Consider the following 12,975-nt stretch of genomic DNA (forward strand, 5'->3'; position numbering starts at 1 on the left):
ATTTATTTTACATTTGTTAACTGGGAGAGTTCAACTGGATAAAAGTCCATTTTCACTGGAGGCCCTGGGAGAAAAGCTCCAAGAGATACAATTTTATAGTTAACAGACAATACAGACAGTACATTAAATGCTAATAAAAGGCAGGTTACACAAATGTTAGCATATGACAATCATATGGTACTTATTTTGAGACATAGTAGAGCAACATGGAAGGGAGTACATTGGACAACATTCATGAGATACATTTCTTTCACCTCTAGAGAAGCTGGAAGTTCAAATAGTGCTACAGTCTAAAGATAAGGCAATACTACTGGTTTAATAAACATTATAGGTCTGTAGCTAAACTATGAATCTGGTTCATAATAGCAATATAGTGTGTACTAGCCGGGGTGAGACAGGAGCATAGTCTGTTATTCATGAAGTGATTTTTAAGTAGTTTCTTGAATTGGGTTGAGGAGTTGTTGCCTGTTATATGGGCAGGAAAAGAGTTCCAAATTTTAGAAATATAGTGGCTGTAGATGGATTTTCCTGCCTCATTGTTAAATTTGGTAATCTTAAGGAGGTTTTGGGTGCTAGAGCTTAGGGTTCTAGTGGCGGTGTAGGGTTGAAGTAGTAGTTGTAGAGTTGGAGTGTTGGCTGTGTGATGTAATAATTTTTGTGCAAGTGATAGTTGATTGAATTCAAGTATTAGTGGGAGTTCTAACCAATTGAGTGTTTGGAGGCATTCACAGTGATGTGTTCTAAAGGATGAACCTGTAGCAAATCTAGCTATCTTATTATAACAGCTGTCAAGTTTGTTTAGGTCAGTTTTGTGGAGATTAGTAAGAACAGTGGAGGCATAGAGTAAGGTGGACTCTCCCAGTTAACAAATGTAAAATAATAGGCGTTTCCTGACTATTGTTATTTTGGAGTGGTTGGAGAGAAGTTGCTTGTTCCGATAGAGTAAACCAAGTTTTTTATGAACTTTTTTTATGGTTAGAGAAATGTGTAGGTCAAATCTAAGGTGATTGTCAATTTCCATGTTTAGCAGTTTGGTGTGATTGGTAGGGGTAACGGTGGTATTGTTATTTGAGGAGATTATAAAGCTATCTGAGGGGGATATGGATCTGTGGGAGCTAAAGAGGAGTAATTTTGTTTTAGCTGGGTTAAGAATGAGGTTTTGATTGGTGATCCAAGTTTTGGCTAGGGAAAAGCATTCTTGTGTTTGGGAGGAGAGGATGTCTAGTGTCTTGGGCTGCGCATATTATGGTGCTATCATCTGCATATTGCACTACTGAGGCTTTGGGAATGTTGGATGGAAGTTGATTAGTGAATAGGGTGAAGAGCAATGGACCCAAGATGGAGCTTTGGGGAACCCCTAGGAAGAGAGGCAATAAGGGAGAGAGTTGGTTTTGCCATACTGCAGCTTGTTACCTACCATCTAGATAGTTCTTAAACCAAGAAATAGCAGAGATACTAAGGTTTAGGGTGGATAGTGAATGAAGGAGCTTTGCATGGTTGACCATGTCAAAAGCTTTGAATAAATCATAGAATGTAGCTGATATGAGCAGTCTTTTATTTCTGTGATTATTGATGGTATTAGTAAATGAGGTAAGTGCGGTGGTGGTGCTGTGGAAGGGTCTGAAGCCATGCTGCTGTGTGGATAGTAGTTTGTTTTCTAGGAGGTACTTCATCAATTGCATGTGTACTACTCTCTAGAAGTTTTGATAAGGGGAGTAGTATAGCTATAGGGCGATAGTTATTGAGTTCAAGAGAGCTACCTCCTGGGCAACGACACAAATAATGGGGGAACAAAGGACCGCAAATAGGGATGGATTTTAAATATTGCTCTTATAAACTTAGAAAGTTGCTAGAATAACAGGGTTTCTGTTAGCTTGCATTTTCTGAAGCAGAGGTGTGTGTGTGAGAGAGAGCGAGTGAGTGAGATGACTGCTGGCAGCAGCAGTGGCAGTAAAGAGGTCTGCATACCTCTGCACCTTTCAGCTGAAAAAATCTGCATAAATCCTAAAATAAAGGGGGAACAAAGGCTCTAAAATAGAAACAGATTTTAATTATTGCTATTATAAAATTACAATGTTGCTTAAATAAAGGATTTGTGCTAACATGAATTTTCTGAAGGCAATAAAAGTCTGAAACTCAAATATTTATCATTATTTAGTAACTTCAGTTTCCAATGACTACCAATGAACCAAAGGATTTAGTAGTAAAGGACTAAAAATAATGTAAATACCTGGTTATTTTTTAAAGTGTAAATATTGTGGACGTAAAATGCTTCCTCCAATGCCATTAACATATATTACAGCAAGTTTGAAACATTAGGCAAAGGAACTATTTTACATCAAAAATATACTAAAAAAGATATATAGTAATAAAAAAGTAAGTAAAAATACAACACTTTTATAGAGACCATTCTCTAAGAGCAGTAATGACTGACAGGGTGTGTGTAGATGTGTAATTAATGCCCTTCCAGGGGTGTAGAGCCCATCCGCATGTTTAGTTGGACCTCATAACACCCCTGGGCAGGTGTTAATTACACATTAACACACACGCTGATGGGCATTATTGCTTGCATATACATATACTACATAATGTGCAAAACCATCATCATGAATGCAAAATGAAAGTGTCAACAAGTACTACTTCATTCATAGATAGAAAATAAAGGGGTACCAGCAAAATTACAGCAAACATATTAAAAAAATAGTGTTGGATTAGATCTGCCTTGGATATGTAAGCAGAAACACAGCTTGGCTTTTCCATTTGCCTTGGAAAAGGTTCATTGGTAAATATTAGGCAATCAGTCTGCAGATTATTACATGCCTAGCCAATACCCAGGTAGTGACCAAAGGTGAAAATCAAACCCTGTACTTTGTATCTGTAAGGAAAACACCTTATCCATTATGGCAAGTGTATTTATCCTTTGGTAACCAGGTTAGCCCACTAAGCTAGCGACCTCTTTTCAGGGGAGACTTGAGTTAACATTTCCACTACCGTAGGAAATTTGGCCAGGGCATAAGGGGAATTATCTTCTCTTTTTGATAAATGCTGTGGGATCTGTTGCTATAATGGTTAAGGTCTTCACCTCCCATGAACAAGGTACAAGGTTCAATCCTGACCTCTGGCCAGTGTCTGTGGGGTTCCTCCCATTTCTCCAAAACATTCTGAGTTCTTCCATCTGAAAATCACCCAAGAATGGAGCTGTGGGTACCACAGACTCTAGATGGTACACTATTAAGGGAAATGTTGCATAGAACAACCACTTTGGGCATTACTGTGATGTGGAGTATCCTCAAGATAGGAGAACACAGATCACACACTTCATCCTGTGGCACAACTTGACTGTGTAAAAATATGTCTCTAGGTTTTCTGGTCATGTTGACCAATGTTGCAATCTCACCAAATGGTGAAAAGTGGGTTGAGCACCTGGCCTGCTCCTACCTATGTCAGGCACCCATGCTAATGGTGGGAGGGGTGTATGTACCTTTATTGACCAGTGTGTGCACATCATAAAGCCCAGCAGCCTTGAGTCAATAAGCTGCTGGCTACCTGGTGTCCAGTTGCTTGGCTTGGGGTTAGCTCCATGTGAAAGCTGGACATAAAACCAATCATCCTGACAAACATGAAGTAAGAATTGCTACACTCGTAGGTTCACTAATAGATATAGCTTGGAAGTGGATGACATGATGGTAAGGAGGAGACTGGACATCCTGTGCATCCAGGAAACAAGATGGAAGGGCAGTGCAGCAAAGCCACTTTATTTGGGATCCAGAGTCTATGACTCAAAAGCTGGATGACAGACTAGAAATAGTGTGGGAATTGTGGTAAGGGAGAGACTTCAGAAGACAGTGAGAGATGCCATCAGAATTAGTAACAGACTTATGGCAATCAGACTCCAGTATTCATAATATCAACCTATGCCCCTCAGCAGGATTGTGATAGTGAGGAAAAGAGTGTATTCAGACAGTATTTGCAGGACCTACTAGAGAAAGCAAGACAATATGATTTGATGTTGATAATGGGGAATCTGAATGTACATATTGGTGCAGACAGAACAGGATATGATGACTGCTTTGGTATTCATGTCAGTTTGTCAATGGTTCAGAGTCCCAGAAACATTGGTAGAATTAGTGCAGGCTATGCACAAGGACTAAATGACTCGCGTATGAACAGCATTTGGCCGCACAAAGGGGTTCCCAGTGGGCTTGGGTGTGTAACAAGTTTCAGCTCTGAGCCCCTGCTGTTCATAATGGTGATGGACTACATTAGCAAATGGCTTGGAGGGGACGGATTAACAAAGTTGCTCTGCACAGACAATGTGGTATTACAGACAGACTCCGAACAAGAACTTCAGCAAATGATAGGGGAATGGAATTCAAAACTGAAGGCACACTTGATGAAACTGAGTACAGGTAAGACAGTTGTATTAGCAGCAAATGGGGAAAATCTGAAGAAACTAAGAACTTATGGAAGGGAAAATAGTGGATCAGGTTAACAGCTTCAAGTATCTGGCAGGGGTCGTTAAGGAGAAGGGAAGTCTGAATGAGGAAGTCCAAGACAAGCAGAAAGACTGTCGCTAACTGGCACAGAGTGTCAGGTATAGAATGCCAAAGAAGCTGAAAAGTAAGGTGTGTATACAGTAAACAGTAGTATGATCAGTACTACTGTATGCTGCAGAAACCTGGGCAGTAAATGCAGACCAGTTGAAAAGCTAGAGGTGATGGAGCTGAAGCGCCTGACATGGCTAGTAGGATGCACACTGTGGGAAATGAGGACATAAGAGCAGAAGTCATAGTAGCTGTATTTGCAGAGAAGGTGAAAGAGAATTGATTATTGTGGTTTCACCATACATGCAAAAAAAAGCAAGAAATAGTCTGGTGAAGATTTGAGACAGACAGGAAGAAGGCAAGAGGAAACAAGTGTGTCCAGCAAAGAGGTGGAGGGATTATATGAAAGAAGACCTGCAACAGTCAGGCATGATTGCTGAATAAGGTAGGAGAGTGGAATTGAACAGAGAGAGATGGTAACAGTTGACTCAACACCTCATCCCCATTTAGAAAATAGGAGAACAGAGATGATGATGATGATGATCTTTTACATTTGCTGGTTTAACCCCTCAAGCAGGTGAATTATCATCTCACCTGAAGGATACGACACTCAGGAGTTCAGCACCCCCTAATTCTGCACTTCATTGTCAATAATCTAATCATCTGGAATGAGAATAGAACCCACAGCCTCCTGGTCTTCAGCACCAAAAGCAAGTATGCACCAGTGACATTGCTGACAAGTAATAAGTTGGGAGAAGTTAATCAAGGTAGATGAAACAGCAAGCTGGATAGTCTAGGGAGTTTAAAGGGATGTCAGATAACTTTAATGTTATAATTTTCTGAAATAATGAACTATGATCCACAAATGCCTCAGGCCTCTTCAGCTTAAAACAATACCTTTCAGTGTTACTATATAAATATAGTGAGGTAAGGACCACCAGGCTGTTAGGCATACAAGTAAATATGCATTCCAAACAGGTACTGTGTATGAAATAATAATGTCCACCCTAGTAGGCAGGATATAGGTTCATAGGTGTTTACTAAGCTAATGACCACAAGGGCCTTCTTAAGCCTAGCCATTTATCCCAAATCACTGACAAGTTCTGATACCCTTGATAAGTGTAAGCTTGGGTCTGGGAGATGAACCATTTACAGGTCACCTGTGTCCATTAGAGACATAAGTGCCAAACCAGGAATGAATTTCCTGTTTCCCATCCAATTGTCCAAGTTGCATTTGAATTAGGTTAGGGAGGGACTCTGCTTCACATGGATGAGGAGCCTGTTCCATAGACGGAGCAGTCTCTGGGATGCATACCTATCTCTCTAGTAGTCCTGTTTATATCACAGGCAAGGATTAAGTCAGAATGAGTAATTCTGATGCTGATTGTATTGTGGATATGCAGGAGGTCCATCAGAGTGTGGTCTGACAATGCCCTGCATGCCAGGCATAGATCTCCCCTCAAAAGCCTGCAAAAGACAGAATACAGGGATAAGGCCTTGAGGCAGTCTGCACAGGACATAATTACTTAGGCCCTATATTCTATTAGTGAGGAACTCTGTGGACATTCCAGTTCTTGGATATGCTAGGTTAGGTACATACCAAAGGGGGCATTCTACTCAATGATAGGTCTGATGAATGCTGAACACAGTGAAACAATGACTTCCTTGGACTTAGATGCCATACCTTTGTTTATAAGTTGCGCAACATAGAATGATTTCCTCACCATTGCAGACACATGATGATCGAAGGCTAAATTACTATCTATGTGTGTCCCTAAGTCCTTAACTACTGGGTCAGCTCTAAGGGGTGTTTTGTCGATATGATAGCTACCAGGGATGGATGACTTCCCAAAGAATACTATTATGCATTTCTTGGCATTACGTTTTAGTCCATGGCACTGACAGCAGTTGTTTGTCTGTATCAGCCCCTCCTGGAGAACATTTGTGTCAGTGTGAAATTCAATGACAGCTCCTAATTTGCAATCATCTGCAAATTTAGTCACCCAGACACCACTGACTTTAGCCTAGGCTTCTGAGAAGTAAATGCTAAAAAGGAGCAGTCCAAGGGCTGATCCCTGATGAACTCCACTTGTGACTGGCCTCTTTGTAGAGGTGGAGTCCCAAATTCTAACTTCCTAGTCTGTGAGCCCGTTGGCTATCCACCGGGTGACATGTTTGTACCTAACCTCTTGTTTGTCAGCAATGCCCGAGTGGGGTATTGTGTCAAATGTCTTGGCCAGGTCAAGGTAGGCAGTGTGAATGATTTTGACCTCATCCATTGCTTTTGTGACCTTCTCAAAGAGGTCCACCAGGTTGAGTAGGCACGATCTGCCCTTGACAAAACCAAACTGGGTTGGGTCCAGTGTCTGGAGGTTTACTATATCTCTGTTGATCATCTCCATGATAATTCTTTCCATGGCTTTACATATAAGACTAGTGAGACTTATGGGTCTGTAGTTTCCAGGGTCTGTAGATGGCCCACCTTTGTGCAGAGGGATGACTGTTGCCTTTCTCCATTCATGAGGCATGAAGCCAGTTTGGAGGCTACAGTTAAATAGTAATTCCAGAGGCCCTGATAGGTGCTGTTTTATTCTATTTAGAAGGCATCCTGTGATACTGTCTGGGCCCATTGAGGCAGTGTTCTTGGACTTAGAGAGAGACTTAAGGACCTGTTTCCTAGTGATAGGAAGGAGAGTTATATTTGATGATATTTCCTGAACGAAGGTTGAGGGACAGAGAGGAGTAAAGTTGGAGCTGAATTTATCAACCAGAAGGTTTGCTATATCTTCTGGCTCAGTATAGGTGGCTCCATTTACAATGAGCTCTGCACACAATTGTGTATTGCCTTTGAGGTTGTGGACATAGCTAAAGAATGTTTTGTGGTTGTCCTTGGCTTGGAAGGCCAAACTTACCTTAAATTTGGCTTTGGTAGACTTTATTTGTCCTCTGTGTTGTCTGTTTAGTTTGATGAGAGTGCTTTTATCCTGCTGGGTGCCACACCTCCTAATTTTTGCCATGATTTTCTTCCTCCTTTTATACAGCTTGATTGATTTTGTAATTCCACCAGGGTGGCTTGTTTCTGAGTTAGTTCTGTACTTCTTACTGGTGGGTACAGCTGCCTCTATGCAGCTATTAACATGCTTGTGCAGGATTTCTGTGAACAGTTCTGCATAGGCAGAAGTATCCTCAGGGTTTATGGGGCTTATTTTTCCAGGTACTTGTTTAATAGCAGTAGGTTAGCTTTAGAATAGTTCCTGAATATTCCATGTTTAGTTGGGGGTCCAGGTTTTACTTTTAGTTCAAAGGGGACCATTTTGTGGTCTGACCTTACCAGGGAAGGCATTACAGTAGGGGGTGTGCAGCAGTCTCCCATATAAGTGAGGACCAGATCCAGTATGGCTGCCCCCCTGGTTGGTGTATTGACTGTCTGGTCCAGGAAGTTTTTGTTTACAAAATCCCGGAATCTCTGTGCCTGTGGGTTTGGTGTTGTATAGGATTCTCAGTTAATAGTGGGGTAATTAAAGTCACCCATGAATATGGTATTGGGCTGGATGGTTAGTGTTTCTAATAAATTTAAATACATGTTATGGGTTTCCTGGGTCATAGAAGAGGGGACCTATAGCTTTCAAGGAAATGGTATTGGATTTTACCTATGATGATTTGAACATGGAGCAGCTCAAGTGCATTGTCCAGTTTGACCAGCTTTGAAGTATAGAGCGAACTCCACCTTTAGTTCTTGACTGTGAAGTAGCTGGCCTAAATGTGTGGAAGACATTATAACCTTCCACTGTTGGTGTGCTGTCCACGGCTTTAAACCATGTCTCAGTGACCGCACAGACATCAGCATTCTCTAGGGTAAAGATAGCTTCTAGGGAATGGAGTTTTTTTGCTTAGACTCCTAGCATTTAGATTTTCTTGGTTTTGATTTGCTATGTCTGAAGTACTTTCAGTTTGGCATTGCCTAAAAAAGGTGCTATGGGGGAAGACAATGTTTTAGCTAATATTCGAAAGCCTAGAGGGGAGAGGTATCCATTAGTTGATCCAAACTGGGTATTGTATTGCAGGTGGACAGACACTTGATGCTTTTCAACAGACATGGTATTTAATGGAAATAGAAAGAAAGGACAGTACATCAGCAGCATTTGGACATTTCATGTAGGCATTCCACTGTTAAAGAAGTATTGATACAGTACATTTGAAGGGATCCTTGTAGAAAACGTACTAGTGAATAATTCAGAATGGTAATTATGTGTATATATAAATAAAGGAGATACTATCAAAGATGGGATAAAATATGAAGATGTTTCCCTCTCCTCTTTACTGTCTGCACTATATAAACACTCCTCTTGAATGATGCATAAGAAAAACTAGTAGTTTGAGGGAAAATGCAGTGAGGGAGAAGATATTTAAAATTAATAGTCTGTAAATGGCTTTATTGCTTTCCTTTCTATTTTAGGGACCTCTTTGAATTTTTGAGTATTTTAAATCCATACAATAGGCTCTTATAGCTTATCATGCAAAAAACAGAAATTGTCCTTGGTAGCAACCCACATGACTACATGAGTACTCCTTATCCTTTGGTATGGGACTCTAGCTGAATATGTTTAATAGGAATTGATGTTTACCTACATTACAGGGGCATAATCAAAAAATATATGATGGTTTACTGAATAAAGTCAAAAAGGAGTTGGTTTGCTGGGATATTGCCTTTTAATTTATGATACATGGTACAGATAAATAAAGCAAGTTTATTTCACTTTTTTGAACATACAGATGGCTCTTGCTGTATTTTTTACTCATTATTAAAGATGATTGCCTTAAAGATTAAGAGATTTATTGTGGAGTAAGACAGTTGCAATATGTCATATAAAATCACTACATGAACATTTCTAGGAGCTTATATTTTAATATATAGCAACATATCTGGAAGTGGTTAATTTTAAGACTAGTATACTGTTAGCATCCACTAAATACTGTTTTTGCCTAAACAACATTGTACTACTTTGGACTGCTTTGTTTGGCTAATAGATGAATGATAACTCATACCCTTCTCAGTTCTCCCTTTCAGTCCAGTGGGTTTCTATTGTTTGCTTTGCACAAGAAAATATTAGTGAAGACTTGTGAGACAAGGGATCCCATGCTGCATCTGATAAGCAGGCATCCACATTCTTTTCCCCATGGGGCAGTGATAGCAATTTCAAGAAGTGGGTCCAGGAAAGAATGCTGGTATTCAATGTGCAGCCATCTTGGAAGTCTCTAGGAAATAATGCTGACATTGTTTTCATTGCATATATAAATGACTGGTGATTTTTCAGGACTGATTTCCCCTGAGTATTGAAAATCTCAGTAGCTTTTAGTTAAATTATCTGCATATTTAGAATTTCCTGGAGAAAAAAAATCCTACCACAAATCAAAAGTACTTAATGTACCATGAATGGCTGTAATCATTAATTGCATTTTATTCACTGGATGGTAGATAGGAAATTGATTACTGATATTTTCAAAACCCTTTCCCCAGGTTACTAGACTACAGTAGTCTTTTGATGATCATTAGGAAAATGCAGTTGTGCAAAATCTTGCCATAATGGTAGATGTCCTTGCCCTCAACACTGCAGTATTCATTACAAATGGGATTCCCTGCAATGAAGCCCATCATCCAGCCAGTTTACCAAAGTCTACCATTGCTATAAGGTATACTAAATGTCACCTGCACACTCCTTGTGTAGAATAGGGCACAAAGATGATGTTCAGGCATACCATCCTCTGAACTGAGTGCCCAAGTAGGAACAGCAGTCCAAGGAAAACCAAGGAGAACCACAAGAAGAACAAATCCAACCAAGTAACCGAACACTGCTGGTGAGGGAAAGAAAACGGACAACACAATCTTGTTTATAATGTTTTCGTTTGATTTAATACCACTGAACTTCATCAAAAACCAAGGAGAACCTGCACATCCAGGAATGAAAAAAGACTAGGATGGAGGGAGGGAGTGACTAGTGTAGCGGTGAAGCCAAGGACATCTATCGTAATGGTAAGATTTTACACAACTGTACCATTTCTTACATTCACCACTGCAGTATTCATTACAAATGGCACAGTGCCAAAGCTCAAGAAAAAACTTGGCAGGAGGAAACAGCAGCAGAGCCCCCCAAGAAGCCATAAAGAAAGGCATCAGCAAAACCAGCCCTAGCTCTGGAGATACCATCCAACTGGTAATGTTTGGTAAAGGTATGCACTGGAGTCCAGGTAGCAGTTTCAAGAATAGAATTAGCATCTAAGCCTTTGAGAAAAGTACCAGAAGAACCCACAGCTCTAGTAGAATGAGCCTTTACAGAAGGAAGGCTTTTGCCTTGAAAAATGTAACAAAAGGAAATAGCCTTTGAAATCCAAGTGGAAATAGTTTGCTTGGAAACAGCCAAACCTAAAGACCTAGGATGAAAGGAAACAAGCACCTGGTCAGATTTTCTGATAGCTTTAGTTTTATCCAAATAAAATCTGAGCTGTCTATGCACATCTAAGGTATGCAGTGCCCTCTCATAGTCAGATTGTGGAGAGGAGAGAAAAAGAACAAAAAACCCAATTGGGTGCTTTTCTGCAATGGTGAGGACTTCAGCAAACAGGAGTAATCACCGGAATGGCAAGAAACAGAAAAACACCAAAAAACAGACGGAGGTAACTGACCAACTGTAAAAAATAGCATTCAGACTGGTGGCAAAGAAATTCTGAGGATGGTACACTTGAACATCACCTTTATGCCCTATGCTATGCATGAAGTGTGCAGGTGACATGCAGCATTCTTTAAAGCAACAGTAGACTTTGGTAAACTGGCCGGATGGTGGGCTTCACAGCAGGGAATCCCATTTGTAATATGTACTGCACCTGTGAATGTAAGGATGTTGCATTGTATATGAACCATTAGTATTTAGACATAGAAAATGAAATGTTGATTAATCCTAGTTCCAGACACGATAATCAAACCAAACTGACTTGTGTATATTTTGTTTATTTTTGCAGACAGTAAAAAAAAATAAAAAAATATATATATATATATATATATATATATATATATATATATATATATGGGTCTACTTCATATGATCGAAAGCTCATATGATCGACAAACTTTTCAGACAGACAAAAACACCTAAAGCTCAAAATACCAAAAACTCATTTTGTCGAAACTCATAACATCGAAACATGAAATTCACAGCATTATGCCCTTTCCCCACTGTAGCATGACCCTGGAGTTAAAATAAATAGATGGGGGGTGTGGGGGGCATACATGTGGATAGTTAATAACAAAAATGACAATATTTAACTAAATATTGTGGGGGGCTGTGTCCCCCACACCTTCCCTATCTATTTATTCTAACTCCAGGGTTGCGCTACAGTGGGGAAAGGGCATTATGCTGTGAATTTCATGTGTCGATGTTATGAGTTTCGACCAAATGAGTTTTCGGTGTTTTGAGCTTTAGGTGTTTTGGTGTCGGTGAAATGAGTGTCGATCATATATGAGCTTTTGATCATATGAAGTAGACCCGTATATATATATATATATATATATATATATATATATATATATATATATATATATATATATTTATTTTATTTTATTTTACATTTTTTTTGACCGGGCTAGTCTAACTGGATACATGTCCATTTTCAGTAGAGGCCCGGGGAGAAAAGCTCCAAGCAGCAATAATGACAACAATGCAGTAAAATTAAAATTAAAATTGATACAATGTTTACATTAAAAGATAGGGTTAAGCAGAGTTATTTAGAAACATTTAGGCTAGAATAAAATACCATGACTAGAAACAAAAAAACAGAAAAAATTTTTTTTTTTTTTTTTTTTTTTGAGAAAGAGCAGGATGGGCAAGAGATATCAGTCAGGGTTAGAGCAGGGGCAAAGCCAGTGGGATTTAAGATATTCTTTATATATATATATATATATATATATATATATATATATATATATATATATATATATATATATATATATATATGTATGTATGTATATATATGAGCAAACTGTTGAACTCCAACCATCATAACAACAGTATAAATCATAGAATTTGTAATGCCAACATTTAAATCCTTGTCACTCTTCAGAGTCACATTAAAGACTTCTCTTTATCAATCTAAAAAAATCACAGCAAGAATCCCCAGGAGCAGGGCCCTACACTTTCTGTTCACTTCTAAGCACAACATCTGCTACAGACCAAGAGGCAAGGAACTATATTTATAGCCATAAACCACCTCAATCAACCAAATGCAGCAACCAGTTAAAAAGGGAAGGGTAGGAAGATGCATACAAACACTAGCACCAAAAAGGCTGGCAACCTACACTCCGCCCTTAAAATCCTCCCTCCTACCGAAACTCATTCCCATTATATCACTTCCTGTCTTTCCTTTCTTTACCTAGCTCCTT

This window comes from Protopterus annectens, chromosome 3.part0 (assembly GCF_019279795.1).
Source record: "Protopterus annectens isolate FY-2018-M chromosome 3.part0, PAN1.0, whole genome shotgun sequence".
NCBI lineage: Eukaryota > Metazoa > Chordata > Ceratodontiformes > Protopteridae > Protopterus > Protopterus annectens.